The sequence below is a fragment of the Macaca nemestrina genome, chromosome 8 (assembly GCF_043159975.1).
Source record: "Macaca nemestrina isolate mMacNem1 chromosome 8, mMacNem.hap1, whole genome shotgun sequence".
NCBI classification, from domain to species: Eukaryota; Metazoa; Chordata; class Mammalia; order Primates; family Cercopithecidae; genus Macaca; species Macaca nemestrina.
Genome location: NC_092132.1, coordinates 64,484,920 through 64,505,157, shown reverse-complemented (window position 1 = coordinate 64,505,157; position 20,238 = coordinate 64,484,920). Strand labels below are relative to the sequence as shown.

General features: G+C 40.9%; 1 protein-coding gene and 1 long non-coding RNA gene across 3 annotated transcripts in view; one reads left to right on the top strand and one right to left on the bottom strand.

The window, feature by feature from the left end:
- The window catches only part of LOC105483530 (zinc finger protein 704), a 300,235-nt gene extending 292,217 nt beyond the window's left edge, over window positions 1–8,018 (bottom strand). Inside the window, exon 1 of the mRNA XM_071068065.1 lies at window positions 7,858–8,018. The gene's annotated coding sequence lies outside the window, so the exon portion shown is untranslated. The remainder of the gene's footprint in view (window positions 1–7,857) is intronic.
- The window catches only part of LOC105483527 (uncharacterized), a 41,859-nt gene extending 25,066 nt beyond the window's left edge, over window positions 1–16,793 (top strand). The window contains exons 5-7 of one of the 2 annotated variants that reach the window (XR_011606932.1): window positions 8,047–8,407; window positions 11,209–11,335; window positions 12,657–16,793. This is a non-coding gene — a long non-coding RNA (uncharacterized lncRNA). The remainder of the gene's footprint in view (window positions 1–8,046; window positions 8,408–11,208; window positions 11,336–12,656) is intronic. The other variant, XR_011606933.1, reaches the window with a different exon arrangement.
- Window positions 16,794–20,238: the final 3,445 nt, after the last annotated feature.

Here is a 20,238-nt window from a genome sequence, read left to right as displayed (position 1 = left end):
TCACTGCAGTTTCAGTCTGAGGAGGGCTGGCATCTGCTGACGTGAGGGCTAGATTTTCTTGTCAATATCGTATTTACTATCCCGATCACATGAGCAGAGAGAGGAGGATGAGTCACAGTTAACTGCCTGCTAAATTAGGAAAATGTAATCCATTTGTTTCTTTCAAATTAGATTCCCCCAAAGCATTTTAGACCTTTTTTTTCCTCAGCAACCATAGCCACAACCTAAACAGCTAACACATTCCCAAACTAGGCTAATCTGGCTGTCTATTATAGCTAGACAATCTGGCTGTCTATTATAAGTAAATAAATTACCATTTTGCAGCATTTCCTTCCAAAATTAGGGCAGGATTTTGAGTACATTCATCTTCACCTACAAATGCCAAACTTCTTCTGCCCTGGCTTGACTCATGTCCACCCCTCACTGCCTACTTTCAAGAGCCATCAAAATACAATGTAGTATGTTGATGATTAATATTTCTAGAAAGCCACAAAGTAGTCCTTAAACAATAGGAATCATAAATCATTAGCTCTGTGAGGAATCTATTGGATCACTCATTTTATAGATAAGAGAAATGGAAACCCAGCAAGGCTGAAGCAGTCTCATGAACTTAGCTCTCTGGATGCCAGATTGACAGTTGCAGCCCCCCTTTTTTCTTTTCTTCGTTTTGCTTTCTTTTTTTTTTTTTTTTTTTTTTTGAGATAGGGTCTCACTCTTGTTGCCCAGGCTGGAGTGTAGTGGTGCAGTCGTGGCTCACTGCAGCCTCAACCTCCCAAACTCAAGAAATTCTCCCACCTCAGCCCCCTGAGTAACCAGGACTACAGGCACGTGCTACCATGCCAGGCTAATTTTTTTATTTTTATTTTTTGTAGATAGGGGGTCTCCCTATGTTATCCAGGCTGGTCTCAAATTCCTGGGCTCAAGCAATCCTCTGCCTCAGCCTCCCAAAGTGCTGGGTATACAACCATGAGCCACCACTCCTGGCCTCCTTTTTTTTTTTTTTTTTTTTTTCTTTTCTCCTGTGCACACCAGTATACCTGAAAATCAGTGCCGTATAGGAAATCCTGGTTTGGAAGTGTAAAATGTGTGATGATCAAACAAACAAAAAAGCAAACAAACAAGCCAGCAAGTCCACAGACTGTGTCAGCTCGGCCATTCTCCAGGAGGGGTACTTGGGATGAAGAGCTGGGAACTCTTCTGTAGAAGATAGTTCAGCTTAATCTCCCAACCTGCAGCCTTTCACTTCATTTTCTTATAAAATGTGCTGACTTGGATTAGGGCCTGATTTCTCATTTTACTCATATTTAGCAATGAGGTCAGAGACTGGTTTTCTTCAACCATAGACACTAGATTGCCTGTTTTGATCTTTATTTTCAAAGAATGCTACCACTCTTTGGAAACTACTGGTGTTATTTCTCCAAGTGAACTGAGCTGCATGTTTTTGTGCCCTGCACAGAGGAAGTACAGGTTTTAGCAGTAACATAGGGCAAGCAAAGGGTACCGCTAGGAACCGTCATTACTCCTTGTGGTCATCATTGCCATCTTCATCTCTTAAATTTAGGCTCTGTTAGGGTCTTTACATGGATGCCTCACGTAGTATTCATATGAATGTTTTATAAATGGGAACACTAAATCTTAGAAGTTAAAAAACGTTGCCTAGGCCACATCACTAATGAGAAACTTAAGCCTGAAACCAGGAGTCTGACTCCAGATCAAGTGGTTGATTATGTGTGGCCTTGGCCAATTCACTCAGAAGGAAAATAGTACAGGATTTTCAGCAGCATCTGCATTTTGAACAGAGCATCTACACATCATATAGCTAGGGGTGTTGGTTCAGATTGCCGCCTTTGAAGGTTGGACATGAAAGTTAACTTTTCTGTCTTCATTTCATCTCCAGTCTAACAGTAATAATAACAGGTTGCTGTAGGAGTGAAATGAAAAATTGTAGCATCTATGAAAATCCCTAGAGCAATGATAAGGACTTGGTAAATCTCACTTTCCTCCCTTGCATCAAGGAGATGCCTGGCCTAACCCAAAAGAATAATTTGTAATTTGTAATGGTGATTTTTTTTTTTTTTTTTTTTTTTGGGATGGAATCTTACTCTGTCACCAGGCTGGAGTGCAGTGACGTGATCTCGGCTCACTGCAACATCTGCCTCCCAGGTTCAAGTGATTCTCCTGTCTCAGCCTCCTGAGTAGCTGGGACTACAGGCAGGCGCCACCACTAAATTTTGTATTTTTAGTGGAGATGGGGTTTCACCATGTTGGCCAGGATGGTCTCGATCTCTTCACCTTGTGATCCACCCACCTGGGCCTCCCAAAGTGCTGGGATTACCAGCATAATGGTGATTTTTAAAAAACTGAGAAGCAGTGCTCACAGACAGACATTTTGAGATGAATGGACACCAGTGTAGACCTCTTTTTAGTCATTTTCAGGCAGCAGGGATTTGTACAACGAGGAGTTCTAGTACAGAAGCTAACAGCAACAGAACCAGACTACCTGGGTTCAAATCTCAGCTTGCTGTCTGCTTGCTGTGTGACCTGAACTCTCTGCACTTTTATTTTTTCTTGAAAAATTAGATTTTGTTTATAGAAAACCAAGCAATTCAATTTTTAAAATTGGCAAAGGGACTGGGTACGATGGCTTATGCCTGTAATCCCAGCACTTTGGAAGGTCAAGGTGAGCAGATTGCTGGAGGCCAAGAGTTCGAGACCAGCCTGGGCAATATGGTAAGACCCCATCTCTCCCCAAAATTAAAAAATTTGCCGGGTGCAGTGGTATGCACCTGTAATCCCAGGTTTACTGGATCATATTTTAATTCTATATTTGGCTTTTTTTTTTTTTTTTTTTTTTTCAGACAGAGTCTCACTCTGTCACCCAGGCTGGAGTGCAGTGGTGAACTCTCGGCTCACTGCAACCTCCGCCTACTGGGTTCTAGTGATTTTCCTGCCTCAGCCTCCTGAGTAGTTGGGATTACAGGTACATGCCACCATGCCCAGCTAATTTTTGTACTGTTAGTAGAGATGGAGTTTCACCATGTTAGCCAGGCTGGTCTCGAACTCCTGACCTCAGGTGATCTGCCCACCTTGGCCTCCCACAGTGTTAGGATTACAGGCGTAAGGCATCACACCCAGCCTCTGTACTTAACTTTTGAGGAACTGCCATGTGCCTGCTACTCTGGGGTGGCTGAGGTGGGAGGATGGCTTAAGTCCAAGAGGTCGAGGCTGCAGTGAGCTATGATCACACCACTGCACTCCAGCCTGGGCAACAGAGTAATACCCTACCTCTTAAAAAATGGCAAAGAACTTGTATAGATATTCCTCCAAAGAAGATATACAAATGGCCAAAAAGCACATGGAAAGATGCACAAATATTTATCATTAGCCACCAGGGAAATACAAACCACAGAACAATGAGCTACCACTTCACACCCACTAGGACAGCTATAAAAAAAGGGGAGAAAATAACTAGCGTTGGCAAGAACGTGAAGAAATTGGCACCCTCATACATTGCTGGTGAGAATGTAAGATGATGCAGCCTCTGTGGAAAGGTTTGGCAGTTCCTCAAAAGTTAAATATATAGGCTGGGCGCGATGGCTCACGCCTGTAATCCCAGCACTTTGGGAGGCTGGGTAGGTGGATCACCTGAGGTCAGGAGTTCGAGAGCAGTCTGGCCAACATGGTGAAACTCTATCACTACTAAAAATACAAAAATTAGCCAGGTGGGTGGCATGTGCCTGTAATCCCAGCTACTCAGGAAGCTGAGGCAGGAGAATCACTTGAACCCGGTAGGCAGAGGTTGTAGTGAGCCGAGATTGCACCACTGCACTCCAGCCTGGGTGACAGAGTGAGACTCTGTCTCAAAAAAAAAAAAAAAAAAAAAAAGCTGAATATAGAATTAAAATATGATCCAGTGATATCACTTTTGTGGGTATATCCAAAAGAATTGCAAACAGGTGTTCAAATGAAAACTTGTATGTGAATGTTTAAAGCAGCACTATTTATAATAGTTAAAAGGTGGAAGCAACCCAAATGTCTATCAACTTGTGAATGGATAAAGAAAATGCAGTATATCCGTACACTGGAGTATTATTCAGCCATAAATGGAATGCAATACTGATATATTGTTACAACATGGATGAACCTCGAAAGCATTGTGCTGCGTGAAAGATACAAAAATCATACGATATTTAATCACATTATATGATTGAATTTATAAGAAATAGGAAAATTGGTAGAGATAGAAAGCCAGTTAGTGATTGCCAGTGGCTGGTGGGAGGGCAGTAGGTATAGTCAGTGGGTATACGGTTTTTTTGGGGGGGTGATAAGAATGTTCCGGAGCTAGATAGTGGTGATGCTTGCACAACATTGTATATGTGTGTGTGTTTTTGGTTTTGGTTTTTGGTTTTCAAGACAGGATCTTGCTCTGTTGCCCAGTCTGGAGTAGTGGCATGATTACAGCTTACTGCAGCCTTGACCTCCAGGCACGAGCAATCCTCTCACCTCAACCACCGTAGTAGTTGGGACCACAGGCACACACCATCACACTCAGCTAATTTTTTATTTTTTGTAGAGATGGAGATCTCCCTATGTTGCCCAGGCTAGTCTCAAACTCCTGGGCTCAAGTGATCCTCCCTTCTCAGCTCCCCAAAGTGCTGGGATTATAGGTGTGAGTCACCACACCCAGCTGTGCAATATTGTGAACACACTAAGTGCCACTGAATTGTGCACTTTAAAAATGGTTAACATAGTAAGTTTTATGTTATGTGTATTTTACCACAATTTTAAAAAAGGGATCACGGTAACACATACCTCATAGGGTAAAGTCTTAAATTACATAGTAAGCACCAAATCATTGTTGTCAATGATGGTGAATGGCAGGGATAAAGGCTAGGAGAAGATAGAAAAGTCAAGATTGAAAAGGTGGACTCTCAATTACCTAAAAACGCTTCTGGATTAGTATTGTTCTGGACTGTCATAGGTATGAATAGAACATTGCAAAACCTTATGGGAAATTTCAGACGCAAATCATTATTTGGGAATTCTGGGCCAAGCATGACCAGCCTGCTTAGGATTCAAGAGAGACTGTCCACTAAATACCTCCAAAATGAGCTTGGGGTACACATTTTGGGTGTTGCTTTTCTTGCTTTATTTCTTAGCCAGTCATCTTTATCAAAAATATCCTTTTCAAAATGAGGTACCTATGGTGTTTGTGTATAATTCGGGGTTCTGTGTAAAGTAATTGTTAAAACTATTAAATAACTGAAAACATAAAATGTAAAATGCCAAAACAAAGAAAAGGTGGACTCAGGAAGAAGTTAGCTGAGGCCTGGCTGGTAAGAACATGAGGGATGAGTGCAGGAATTATGTAGGCAACATGGAAGAGGTGGTGTAGAAGGAAAACGTGTATACATGTGTATAGTAAGTTAGAAGGAGATACAGCAACCTTTTCATAAAATTCTAAGCAACGGACTAGTGTACACAAAACCAGCCTGAAGTCAATGGTAGGTTGATATTCTGTGGTAAGAAGAAATTCAATGAATTTAATACAGCATGCATGACTTTGCAAGCTCTAATTTGTGAAGTAATCCAAGCTTCAGTTTGAGAGAGAGAGAGTTCACACCAAGAGCCTTCCTCTTTTTTTTTTTTTTTTTTAAACATTCCTGGGTGCAATTAAAAAGAGTAGTCAGGGTGCTTTGGTGGGGATGGACATTTTTGTTGGGCAGTACAACAGATTTCAGGAAAGGAGGCTATAATATTCAGTCTCACCTTGTCTGGTGGTAGCTCTGATTCTAGAGTAGTCTTGATACGCACTTTCCAAGGCATGACCCCAGAGAGAGAGAATAATGAGCTGATAGCTAGTAGTGCACCCCACAATGGCTCTGTGGGACACTTCTCATTTTCATGTCACCCTCAACCCTCCTTCACCTGCCAATATTCTGACCATGATAGGCTAGATGTGAGGTCTATGGACTGCACACAGGAAAAAGCTGTAATTCTTGGAGCCAAAACATAGAAGGGAGAAGAGACAGGGAATAAGATATGAGCTGCCACAGACCCTTGCAGCTCATAGTTATCTACTTCCTTGCTCCTTGTCTAGGCTTGGTGCTTAGAAACTCCTTTCTAGCAAATGCTCCCTTAGAAAAGGGAAATAAAATGCAGATTTGCAGCAGGCTAGGGCTAAAGAAACCCTGATATGTGCACTAGAAGCTGGGGGAAAATACAGTTATCAGCTAGGTTTACAAGCTGTTTTTCTGTCTTGCAAGTGTGGTGGGTGGAGTTGTTTATAGGTGAAGGTGTCCAGATTCCTTTATCCCAAGCCCTTGCCTCATGCATACATTTTCTTCTGCAACTCGGTCTCCAACTACTAAATGAGAGTCCTTGCCAGTTGGGTTCCTGGGCAGTTTATTAGGCAGAATTGGGAGAATGGAAGAGGGTAGACCAGAGAAATGGAAAGGTTGATGGAAAGGAAGTGAGTGAATGGGGCTAATGGCTTAGGGTGGCAATGATGATCTATATCACAAAAAGGGGAGAGAAGGTAGGCCAGGGGGCTGAGCAGAGAGAAGCCGTGTGGACTGTTTTGGAAGAGGGAATTTTGGATTTTACAAGTTAGAGGCTCTTGGGGATTGCTGGAGACCTAGGGGTAAGGGGAGAATTGGCAGAAAAGGAGGTAGAGGCTTTGATGGCTCTTGATTAGAACCCCTGAGGGAGAGGGAAGTATAGATTCAAATCCTCTTTAATTCCTATTTGGCAGCTGGACTGGTACTCCTTAAACATAGAGATGAGAGCACAGGAGATCAGCATGTACTTGGGTCTCACAAATAAAAGTAGAGACTTGACTGCCCCGTGGTATAACTTGTCCCTTTCTTCTGAGAAAGCGATCCAAATGATGCAAAGACCATTGATTCAAAGAAACATGGATGAGAAGCCATAGCTATAAGAAGCAAAACTCTCCGGTGGGACATTGGAAATGTGCTCTCTGTGATTCACTCTGAGATGCTTAAAGGGTTTGTTTTAGCAGCAGCACCATCTTTCTCTGTATTTGTATTAGATGGAGCTTATCTCTGCAAACCATGTTGTTTCTTTCAGAGAAGTTCCTCTTTCTACACGCATGCGCGCGCGCGCACACACACACACACGCACACACACACGAGTTGTAACTTACCACAGCCGTAGAAAAGAGAATGTCCAGGATAGCTTGAAAGTTAAGGAAAGATCTCAAGGACCATTGATTTAGGAAAACTAACTCCAGGGACGTTTGTTTCACCAGCCACTTTCTCCTTCCCTCCACAACAGGTGAGGGAAGAAATTTAAGTTCTGCTTACAAATGAGGTGAGAGTTCATTTAATCCTTTCACCGTGACCAAAGTTACAAAGGGCTCTCTGGTTATTAAGCATTCAGTTATTTTTTCTTGTTTTCAAAAATTGATTTTTTTTTGGTCTAAGAAAGTAAATAAAGCCTATTTCTTTCAATCTTTCAAAATATTGCAATGAGATTATTTGAGCTCCTGTTCTGGTAAAATCATCACTTCTTCAAAGATGATTTCTTGCAATTGTCTCATTATTTACATGGTCAGAGAGGTTACTTAAAGAGTAGCCCTTTAAAACCTGGAGCATTGAGAGAGAACCACAAACAGCCCTATACCATGAAAAATCCTATTTATGTGGGAGGGAAATTTTCTTAAACTTCAGTTTTTAAATCTGTTTGGGACATTAAATCTCTCCACCTCCCACTCTCTCCTCCCTCACTGACTTCTGAGGAACAACAACCACCAAGAAAAAAAATAAAACACTGTGTTTTGAATTCCATTATGTTTCCAAACTTCCAAGTCAGAGGAAATTGTTTAAAATGACTTACCCCACACAAATACACGGAAGGAGGAATGGAAGAACAACTTGCCAGCTCACAAGATCACTTTTCTCTGCTAACCACCCACTTTTGCTGACCTGACAAATTAAAAGTATGTAATTTCCTCACAGCATTTCCGACATATTTTAGTGATATTTTGTAAGAGTTAAGAGAATTCTGTTTGCTCTTCTTACACAGGCCTCTTGGACTTTGGTTCCTTGAACAGGATCCTAAGCTTGGAAACTCTCCAAGTGACAGAAAATTGGCAGGTTCTTCATCGTTGATTCCTTACTGGCTCTTTGGAGAGGAAAGGAGTTCTGCTCAGGACTTGGCCGAGCCCTTTGCTTGACACCTTAGCCAGTAACTCAAAGTTCAAGGAACTTGACAGACAGAGGCTGTTTTTCTGGTGAAAGATTTGAACATGCCCATTTGAGTCTGTCATCGCACGTCTGCATCTTGTCTCCTTCCAGAGGATGCTTATTTCTGACCAGGCTCATGATGGGTGTATTCTATGTGGGAAGACTTTTGCCTGCCCCTGCGGCATTTACCTTGGATCAGGGTGAGCCCTGGATCTCTCCATTGCCTCAATGCATACAGCCTCACCGTGCCAAGTGGAAGCAGTGGCAGTGTGTGTGTGTGTGTTTAACTGTTATTCAAACAGTTAAAAAAAAAAAAAAGACAGAAGGCTTAGACAGATTTCCAGAAAACAGATTGTGTCAGTCTAGACTAGTAAAACCCAGCCAGTTTAATTTCTGAATTTGTTGTTATTATTTCTGAATGTATTTTGTATTTAACCTACTTCTCCCTTGCCCCATCCCCACAAAAAAAAGAGTAAAAAGGTGAGAAAAATAACCAATCAGTTTCAACCACTATCCTGGCATTATGAAAGTTAAAATTCCAAAGATTAGAGATTATATATTGCTCCTATGAAAAATAACCTTTGTGTGAATCTTTTAAGATTCCTACTTTTTAAAAAAAAATCACAAAAGCAGCATATGTTATTGTTGAAACTTTAGAAAAAAATAAGCCAAAAGAAGAAAATTGAAACCATGTATAATTTCACCATCTAGACATAAGATTACATGGTTTGTTAAGTGAAAATTGGTCTTGAGTTAGGTAGAACAGAGTTCAAATTATGGGCCTACCTGTATGATTCAGAGCAAGTTAACCTCACTGAGCATTGAACTTCTGTCCATAAAGTGAGACATATTTATAGGGCTATGGAGGGTTGTGGTAAAATTCTGGACACAAAAGTAATTGCTGATTGATAATATCTGTATTGTATCGCCTAAACTACTGATATTTCATTGTTAATTTCATACTACCTGCAGTTTCAGAAAATGGGCTCATTAAATTTTTCTCACATTCCGTTCTTTGTTATATTGCCATGACAATATATGTGGTAGATAAACCTGTAATCCCAACACTTTGTGAGGCTGAGGGGGGCGGATCACTTGAGACCAGGCGTTAAAGACCAGTCTGACCAACATGGCAAAAACCCGTCTCTTCTAAAAATACAAAAATTAGCTGGGTGTGGTGGTGTACCTGTAGTCCCAGCTGCTCGGGAGGCTAAGAGAATCATTTGAACCCGAGAGGCACAGAGGTTACAGTGAGCTGAGATCGCACCACTGCGCTCCAGGCCGAGTGACAGAATGAGACCCTGTCTCAAAAAACAACAACAAACTGATAATGTGGAGAAATTGATTGGTACACTGCGATTGAGGATGTGAGGTGGTGCAACCACTTTAGAACACACTGAGTTCCTCAAAGAGTTAAACATAGAGTTACCATATCACCCAGCAGCACTACTCTTAGGTATCAACCCAAAAGAAATGAAAACATAGGACCACACTAAAACTTATACATGAATGTTCATATCAGTATTATTCGTAATAGCCAAAAAGTGGAAACAACTCAAATGTCCATTAACTAATGAATATATAATAAAATATGGTATATCAATAAAGTGAAATGTTATTCAGCAATAGAAAGGAATGAAGTAGTGGAAAGTGCTACAATATAGATGAACCCTGGAACATTACACTAAATGGAAGAGGCCAGTTACAAAGGACCGTGTATTACATTATTCCATTTATATAAAATGTCCAATTAATCAATTATGGTTACAAAGGACAACCTACTATATCCTTATGGTGGTGAAGCCATTCTGTATTTTGACTTCGGTAGTAAAATGCCAGCCTACACAGCAATAAAAATCGCATAGTGCTAAATACAAGCACACACACACACACAGACACAGACACACACATAAACATAAGCACAAGTAAATTGGAGAAAATCTGAGTAAGATTTGTATCAATGTCAATATGCTAGTCTTGATGTTGTATGACAGTTTTACAAGATGTTATCATTGAGGGAAATTGGCAAAGGATACATAGAATTTCCCTGTATTACTTTTTACAACCACATGTGAATCTAAAATTATCTCAAAATAAAAAGTGTAATTAATAATAAATAAAATAATACAATAAAATAACCTTTTGACCAAAAAAAAAAAAAGAAAAACCACTGAGCAGAAGAAAATAAAAGAAAAAAGGGATTATAGTATGCAGAAGACACAAAGCCTAACCTAGCTAACACTTTTTTTTTTTTTTTGAGATGGAGTCTCACTCCCATCACGCAGGCTGGAGTGCAGTGGCATGATCTTGGCTCACTGCAACCTCTACCTCCCAGGTTCAAGCAATTCTCCTTCCTCAGCCTCCCAAGTAAGTGGGATTACAGGTGTGCACTACCACACCTGGCTAATTTTTGTATATTTAGTAGAGACAGGGTTTTGTCATGTTGGCCAGGCTGGTCTTGAACTCCTGACCTTAGGTGATCCACCTGCCTCGGCCTCCCAAAGTGCTAGGATTACAGGTGTGAGCCACCACACTCGCCCCTAAAAATTTAACTCAAGCCAATAGAAGCATATTAATCACACTCATTTCTCACTAAATTTGAATAAAAATATCAAATCAGTAAGGCAACAAGAAAATGAGATTTTAAAAACAATTTCTGAATGAATAAAACAAATTAAAAGAATATAGAGCTAATATAAAATTAAAACAATAAAAACTGGTGAATATTAAATTACTGACAGTATTACAAATAAAAAACTATATAGGAGACAATATATGTAGTAGATAAACATAATCCAATATAAGAAGAATTGATGTATCTGAATTGAAAAACCACAAAATAGAAGATATATCTCCTATATAGTTTTTTTATTAGTAATACTGTCAGTAATTTAATATTCACCAGTTTTTATTGTTTTAATTTTATATTAGCTCTATATTCTTTTAATTTGTTTTATTCATTCAGAAATTGTTTTTAAAATCTCATTTTCTTGTTGACCAGAGCGCTTATAGGTGACCTCTCCATGTGGCTTGAGCCTGTCACAGCATGGTGGCTGGATTCTGGGAGTCAGCATTCCAGGAGTGAGCTTTCTAAGAGGAAAAAATGAGGAGCTGTCATACAAAAAAAGGTAATTTTTTTTTTAAAGATAGAGTTGGGAGGTCCTAGGCCAGCCCTTATATGTATGCAACTGGCATGTCTCACTGTGCGCCACCCATGAAACCCCAAAGCCTCTCAGAATGTAGTGTGAAAGCCACTGCCTGAGTTAAGACCTCTAGATTTAGATGTCATTCAGATTTCTCACACAAAGGTGGGGATGCAGTAAGGTCACACTAAAGCCACCTGTAGTTTAGTCCCTTCTGAAACCATGGCTCCACTTCCTGAGGCCGTGATAGCTGAGGATGACTTGCTATTTGTGAACGCCTTCTTCTTCCACTTGCTCTGTGCCCCAGCCTTTCCCAGGAGTTCCCACGGGGCTCCCCGCTGTCCTGAGTCCTCTCCCACTTGTGAGTGGGCCCCACCAGGGCTCTGTAGTGGCTTTTTTTGCTACTTCTGAGCCAGTGGAGCCACCTCTGCTGTTGTATCCCCTTTCTCTCCCACTTTGTACCTCAGACCTTGTACAAAGTGGGAACAAACATTTTCCATGTCCATTTTTCTCTATGTGAAGGCCACAGGGTCGGGCTTGTTTGCACTCTTTCCTCTTTAAAAACAGAGCTTTTGCTTGTTCATTGGTTTTTAAGGGCCTTGCTTCTCATCAAGGCTCTGCTTCCTTAGACTTTGGCACAAAACCCAAAGGGACTGAGCAGGAAACATACCTGACTCCTCCTTCCCCGGGATACCCTTGAGAGCCTTTTCTTTCCGCTCTCAACTGTTGGCCTCACACCAGGCCTGTACTTCTTGTACCTCTACCCCTCCACCCTTTCCCTTCAGGATTTCCTTCCCAATCTTCCTTCCCTGTGAAGAATGGCCTTTATTTGCCCAGCAGCTCAAGGAGGTTAGTCTTTCCAAATAGATCTGCGCACCAGCTGACCCTATGAGATGCTCCCGTGAAACCCCCTGGGCTTTAATGAGCAATGATCAGGGCAGCAGGTCCCTGCTGGCCCCTTGACTATGCTCAGGCAGATCTCAACTTCCTGGGCCTGAGCAGTGAGGCCCAGCTCTGGAACCCTGTTACATTGTAGTGATTGAAAGGAAGCTAGAGAGAGAGCCGTTGGCACTCCTGAGAACAGAAGCTAGGCAGCCAGATTCCCATCTGATAATGGGTTGTATCCTGGCTTACTGGGAAGAGAAGTTTATCGTAGACTCTACTTGCTAGGTGTCCACTCGAATAAAGGCAAAAGAGATGTTTGCAGCCCTTGCCTCTTGAAATGGAAGAGCCACCTAATTATTGTTTCTAATACCCTGTTTTCTCTTGTGTTCTTGAAAACCTTGGCTTCATTTCCTAATTCCAGAGTCCTCCCATTCATCTCAGATCCTCCTCACCTATACGTGCCACTTGGACCTCATTTTCTGGCAAACTACCGTGGGCTCACCAGCTTCGGCTCCAGTTTTCAGAGCCATGTGATGAGACTTCCCTCCTTCATCACAGACTGTTTGGCACTGATCCCAGCCAGGGTGAGCTTCTACTGCTGCAGAATCAGAAAGGAAAGGGGACATTTTTAGCATGGAGACTATGATGGTTAATACTGACTGTCAACTTGATTGGATTGAAGGATGCAAATTATTGTTCCTGGGTGTGTCGTTGGAGGTGTTAGCAAAGGAGATTAACCTTTGAGTCAGTGGACTGGGAGAGGCAGACCCACCGCAGTCTGGGTGGGCACCATCCAATCAGCTGCCAATGCAGCTAGAATAAATCAGGCAGAAGAACATGGAAGGACTAGACTGTGTGAGTCCTACGACCTTCATCTTTCTCCCATGCTGGATGCTTCCTGCCCTCAAACATCGGACTCCAAGTTCTTCCGCTTTTGGGCTCTTGGATTTACACCAGTGGTTTGCCAGGGGCTCTTGGGCCTTCAGCCATAGACTAAAGGCTGCACTGTTGGTTTCCTTACTTTTGAGGTTTTGGAACTCAGACTGGCTTCCTTGCACCTCCCCTTGCCTATGGTCTATTGTGGGGCTTCATTTTGTGATCATGTAAGTCAATACTGCTTAATAAACTCCCCTTCGTATATACATCTATCCTATTAGTTCTGTCCCTTTAGAGAACCCTGACTAATACAGAGACCCTCATTGTGTACCACAGGTGTGAATTCCATTCTGTTATCAATATTCCCTTTCTGGAAACAGTTTATTTACCACATATTGCTCATGGTAACTAACACAAGCACACCTATTCCAGATAAACTTGTGTAGATTTAGGGGCAACCCCAGCCTAGAGTGGGGCAGGGCAAGACAAAGTAGTCCTGTAATACCTGTCCAAGGTGTCTGACCCTAAGATGGTGGGAAAATCATGCCACTATTGAATACGTATGTTGCCACCTACCCATCTCCACCTGTAGCAGACATCACTCATCTGTCATAATATTTTTTCTGGTGGAGCACAAATTTAGCCTCAGCATCTTTCTCGTCTTAGGACCACAGCAACAGCATGCAATGAAATTTGACATGTAAAGGACACCTTATTTTTCACTTCTGAAATATAATGAAGATGAGTTTAGTTAATCAGAGTGAAGAGGGTAAGGGAATGGCTGATTAGAACAGCCTGTGAAAGAGGAGGAAGGAGAGGAGGTAAAAAGAAAATGGGAAAGCCAAGCTGGGCTGTCAGGGGTGAAAAGTCCCCAGGAGATAATGATGGAAACGTCCCTGCTGGGGAAACAAGTATGAATTAAGAACCTGTACCTGGAAGAATTGATATTTGGGAATATCAATTTTTCGTGACTAGAGATGCTGGGATAGCAACCATAACCATAAGTCAAAGCAATTTTTCCTGGGTCCCTAGCCAAGAAAAGATTCTGTTTCTCTAGGGGTGAAGGGGGTTAGCGGAGAAGTTAAGTCTGACTCAAGAAGTGGGAGAAATGGAGGGTGAGGAGGGACCACTGTCCACCTGGAGGTCAGAGCTTAGAGAGATGTGCCCAGGTACCTTAAAGGAGGGATGCCTGTAGGAGTGCAGAAGAGATTTTAGGTGCTTACTGAAAAATGTGTCACTTTACTTGTGATTTCACTTAGTTATTCATAAACTGGACTACAGAATTTCTTCACACATTTTCAACAGTGTGCTTGTGTACATCAATTGGATCACAGGGGACAGAGTAAAGGTGGGTCTATGAATCTAGAGGTGCAATTTTCAGAGTGAAGAAACCAGTCCTGTAAGTCTTTAGCTGATGGTCACACATTTCTCATAATGGAAAGTGAGGAGAAATCACATGGGAGTGCAGCTGGAGGACTTGCCGTCCGGGGGCTTCCCCAGGAATGTTGAGTTTTGTCGCGACAGAGTATGAGATCTCAGCTCTTCCCACCAAAGGGGCCCCTCCTGTCACCTTCTCCTGTGACTGTTCTGAAACAGAATGAAGCTGCTGTGACTTGTGCTTTTCCCACCCTATTGCAGTTTAAGCTCTGGTTTTGCAATATATTGGCACACATGATACCATGACTTAGGCTAAGAATAGTGTCTGTCTAACTGGGCTAAGCAGATTCCAGGGAGCTTTACAACTAGTTACTGCTGATATTTTAACAATGCTTTGAAAAGGAAGGATATGGCATGAAGGTTTATGTTAATTCCAGTTAATTAACTGAGTGAACCAGAGAAGACTTCCTCCTTTTTTCTTTCACTGTTTCTTACATGAAAGAGGCATGGATCTGCCTTCACCTGTCAAACATATGACTGATTTGCTGAGTGTCGTTGATTCAATGCCTATAACCTCTCACTTCACTTCCTTCCTCTCTATTCTCTCTGTTGGAACCACATCAGGTTTTCATGACCTCTTACTTGGTTCCTTATAAATCCTCCGGGGGATCTCCACCTCTCTTCTCCTTTTAGGTCATTTAATAAACTTCCCTCAGGCTATTATTCTTAAACCATAATTTTTAAAAAGCTTTAGTTTATTTTTATTTGACACATAATAATTGTACATATTTATGGGGTATGGTGTGATGTTGTGATACGTGTATACATGTGTAATGACCAAATCAGGGTAATTGGCATGTCTATCATCTCAAACACTCAACATTTCTTTGTGGTGAGAACATTCAAAATTCGCTCTTCTAGACATTTTGAAATGTACATTGTTGTTAACTATATCACCCTATTATGTAATAGCATACCTTAACATATTCCTCCTAACTGTAACTTGCACTCATTGATCAACTTGTTCCCATCCTTCCCTCCCTAACTTCCCCAGCCTTTGGTAGCCACTATTCTACTCTGTACTTCCACGAGAGCAACTTTTTTAGATTTCACATGTGAGGGAAATGAGGCAGTATTTGTCTTTCTGTGCCCAGTTTATTTGACTTAGTGTCCTCTAGTTTCATCCACATTGTCACAGATGATAGGATTTCATTCATTTGAATCACTGAAGAGCATTCTATTAGGCATCTGTACCACATTTTCTTTCTGCATTCCTCCATTGGTGGACACTTAGGTTGATTTCGTATCTCGGCTATTGTGAATCATGCTGCAATAAACAGGAGAGTGCAGATGCCTCTTTGATATACTAATTTCATTTATGTTTTAAACTATAATTTTGATTATTTTATTCCCTCTCTCAAAAGACTTCATTGGCTCCTTGGGGAGTGTAGAATCAAGAGTTCAGACATCTTTGTCCGGCATTCTAAACTCTTCAGAGCTGGAACCAAATTCTCCTTCACAGACTCTCTTTTTAAGTGAAACTGAGCTACTTACTCTTCCTCATAAACAATACATATGTTCTTGTCTCCTCACCTTATGTTATTCCCTTCCTTGAAGCAGCCTACCGCCTTTAAGTGTTTAACTTACATATATTTTTTTCACTAAACCAGTGTTTCTCACCCTTGGTTACACGATAAATCACCTGGGCAATTAAAAAAAAAATCCCAATGTCCAAGCCTTACCCCAGCGCAATTCAATCAGAACCTTCAATCAGAGGTTGGACCTGGGCATTAGGATCTTTTAAATGACATTAAAATATATAGATAACATAAAGTCTGCCAATTTAACCATTTTAGAGTACAGTGGCATTAAATACCTTCGCATGTTGTGCAACCATCATTACCATCTATATCCAGAACCTTTAATCATCCCAAACAGAAACTTTCTACCCATTAAACAACACCTCCCCTATTCCCCCTCCTCTCCCCAACCTCTGGTAACCACCGGTTTTACGTTCTGTCTCTATCTGAGAATTTGACTATCCTAGGTACCTCATATCAGTGTAATTGTATCGTATTTGTCCTTTCGTGACTTATTTCACTTATTGCGATGTTTTCAAGATTCACCCGTGTTACAACATGTATCAGAATTCCCTTCCTTCTTGAGGCTGAATAATATCCCATTGTATGTGTAGGCCACATTTTGCTTATCTATTAATTTGTTCATGAACACTTGTTTTTTCCTCCACCTGTTAGCTGTTGTGAATAATGTTGCTATAAAGATGGATTTACAAATACCTGTTTGAGTCCCTGTTTTCAATTCTTTTGTGTATATATGCCAAAAGCGGTATTGGTGGATCATATGGTAATTCTATGTTTAATTTTCTGAGGAACCTGCATCAGTATCTTCTGAGGTTCCCAGGTGGCTCTAAGATGCAGCCAAGTTGACTTCTACTGCTGTAAAGCCTCTCCCAGTTTCTCCAGCTAAATGTAATCTCTCCCTCTTATGATCTCAGCTAACAGTTTAATGAACTTTTCTATGGAACCTATTTATTTATTTTTTTGAGCTGGAGTCTTGCTCTGTCACCAGGCTGGAGTGCAGTGGCATGATCTCAGCTCACTGTTGCCTCCGCCTCCCAGGTTCAAGTGATTCTCCTGCCTCAGCCTCCCGAGTAGCTGGCTCTATAGGTGTGTGCCACCATGGCCAGCTAATTTTTGTATTTTTAGTAGAGAGGGGCTTTCACCATGTTGTCCAGGATGGTCTCGATCTCTTGACCTCATGATCCTCCTGCCTTGGTCAGCATCTATTTATTTCTGCTGTATTATTTATATTGTTATACATATTATTTGTGTTAGATGTTAAGTGTAGGATGACAAGCACAACCAAAAAAAGCTGTGCTCTCATGAAACTTGCAATTTAGTGGAGGAGACAGATATTAATTATGTAATCATATAAGTGTATAATTACAAATTGAATTGAAACATGTTTCTATTAAAGGCAAATTAAGAAAAAACCCTGACCTAGACTGGAGGTCGGGGGGCAGGGGGGTCGGGGGTCTTTCTTAAAAAAGTAATGCTTGAGGTTTTTTCTAAAGGTTAAAAAGGAGTTGCCTAAGCATGAAGTGAGAAGGAAGATCATTCCAGGGAGAATAAACACAGATTCGATGGATGAAAAAAAAAAAGGGTCAGTTTTGCTGAGATATGGCAAGTGCTGCAAGATGAAATTGGCCATTTTTAGGGGACACATCATGTAAGATCTTGCAGCTATTTTAAGGATTTTGGTTCTTTATGCTAAAAGCAATGGAGGAACCATTGATTGAAGGGATTTAAGCAGTGACATGACAAACTCAGGCTGGCATTTAGAAAAGATCACCCTGCTGCTGTGTGGGGTAGGGATTGGATGGGCGTGGAATGGTTGTGGGGAAACCAGGCTTTTGCAATGGTCAGGGTGATAGAGGTGGTTCCTCAGTGTAGGGAGGTTGCAGTGGTGATGGACAGGTGTCAGAGTTGAGAAGTAATTAAGGTGGGTGATCCTTGTTGATAGTTTGAATATGAGCAACTAGGGAAGGTCACTGTCAAGGATGATGTCACCTTTTCTGACTTGCCTAAAGCTTTCAGATTGTAACTGTGTTTGAGTAAACTTTGCATGCTTCCAGAATATCTTGCACAAAGCTTATGTTCACTGAATAATAATTTTTGAAGGAATGAATGAGTCAATAAACCAAATATTACATTATATTGAACACACCCATATGAAGCATACTGAATATTAATGCAATGCTGTAGATTATTATTTTTTTACAGATGGACATTTGCACAGTTGGTTCAACTGAATTAAATTCAAAATGTTTTCTGCTTCTGTTATAGCCAGACCTGTGCTAGGCACTGAGAATACATACATAAATAATATATTTTCTGCCTATGACTAGCTACAAAAACAGTAGAGAAAAAGACATGTGAATAAAAATTATAACAAAATGTAATTGTAAAAATAAGTACACACTTTAATTGCAGAGGAAATACAGAGGAGGCAGTGATTAATTTTTTTTTCCAGGGGAGCTAGGAAAGTTCCCAAGACAGAAATATAAGTGCAACATATTTCAAGCAGAGTTAAAAAAAATGTACTTGGATGATTTAGGGAATGGTGAGCTTATTGTGGTTACAGCATGGGATGCAGGCAGGCAATATCACTAAGGTGGGGAGACAGACAGGGAAGAGGAAGGAAGACAGAGATTTGGCTGGAGGCCTGAGCATCATGGCAGCGTAGGAACTGGGAAGAGTGAGGAGGCCAAAGTATATTTCATGGTACTTTGGCCCTAATTTTTGTAAGTCAAAAGATTTCATGGTCAAATAACTTTGGTAAACACTGATAATTACATCTCCTTCTTGGAAATGTGTATACACAATGGCATATTAGAGGCTTACAGAATAGAAATTGGTTTAACTTTGTCCAACATATTATTTCTCAGACACATTGGACTAATAATAACCCCGTTTCTCTCATATAACATAGCACACATATTGACATCCTGCAGGAGAGAACGGTTTGGAAAATGTTACATTGGGCTTTAGATCAGAGATGGTTTACGTGGTTTTGCTGTCAACTATGGTCAAGGTGTGGTGTGGGCTTCTGCTAGTACTAATTGTTCACTACCAATTTGCTATGAATTTTGCTACTAATGGGCATATATGGTGTGACAATAAATTTTCACAGCATATATGCTCATTGAGCAAGAAACAATATACAGAAGGATTTAGTTATCTGCAAGCAGCAGACAGAAGAAGAGAGCTACAGATCGAATGTTTCCTTAAACACACAAACATGTCCCTCAAGAATAGAAAAGGTGGTGTGGTTAGGCTTCTAAACACTTCTGACCCTGTAAATAGAGGATTGCTTTATAACGCTGTGAGAGATGGTTAAACTTTAATAATGACTGTGTTGTCATTATTGCTAACTTGTTGAATGTTATTTTGAGTTTTTCATCCTTTTGAGAGTACTGCCATAAATCCTAATATTGTGGAGGGTGTGATAGATAGAAAGAGTTGAGACCCATTGCTGCTTTGCCTGAGAGGCACCGGAATATCGATGTCAATTATCAGAGTGGGCAGCCACTGGATGGAAGTGAGGTTCCAGTAAGATGAGCACAGCTCAGTTGCTGGGGTGACTCTAGTGAAAACTGTTGGTTTTGTATGTTCAGCATCCATTTAACCTTCTGGTAAAACACCATACTTTTCCTTTTAGGAATAATTTCCTGAAAATTCTGATGGCTACTTGAGTGTGTAAGAGTCATTTCATTCCCATGTGGTGAAGTAGGATATCCCTTTTTCCTCTAGCTTCTATATTGCTCATGTGTTTATAAATTCTGCTACTACCCAATGATTCATGGGTTTCGCCTCCGAAGATTTTTTCCTAGAGAGCAAAGTCTTTTCACTTGTTGTTTTCTGTAGATCCTAGACAGTATACATCACATTGTGGGACCAAAGAATGAATGAAAGATGACTATGTCTAGCCTAAAGCATCTCTTCAATCAGAATAATGAAATGACTTCACTCCAATGGAAGCAATTATAAAGGTGTACACCAGAACCCACCCCTCTCTTATTTTATTTGAATACTGACTACCTAAGTTTTTTCTTTCTGGCTTCTTCAGACAATTCGGAACTCACCTGTAAGTTCAGATCAGAAGACACCTTGACAGCCTCACTATTCTTCCAAGAAAAAAAAATACTACCTTTATATTTCACTCAGAAA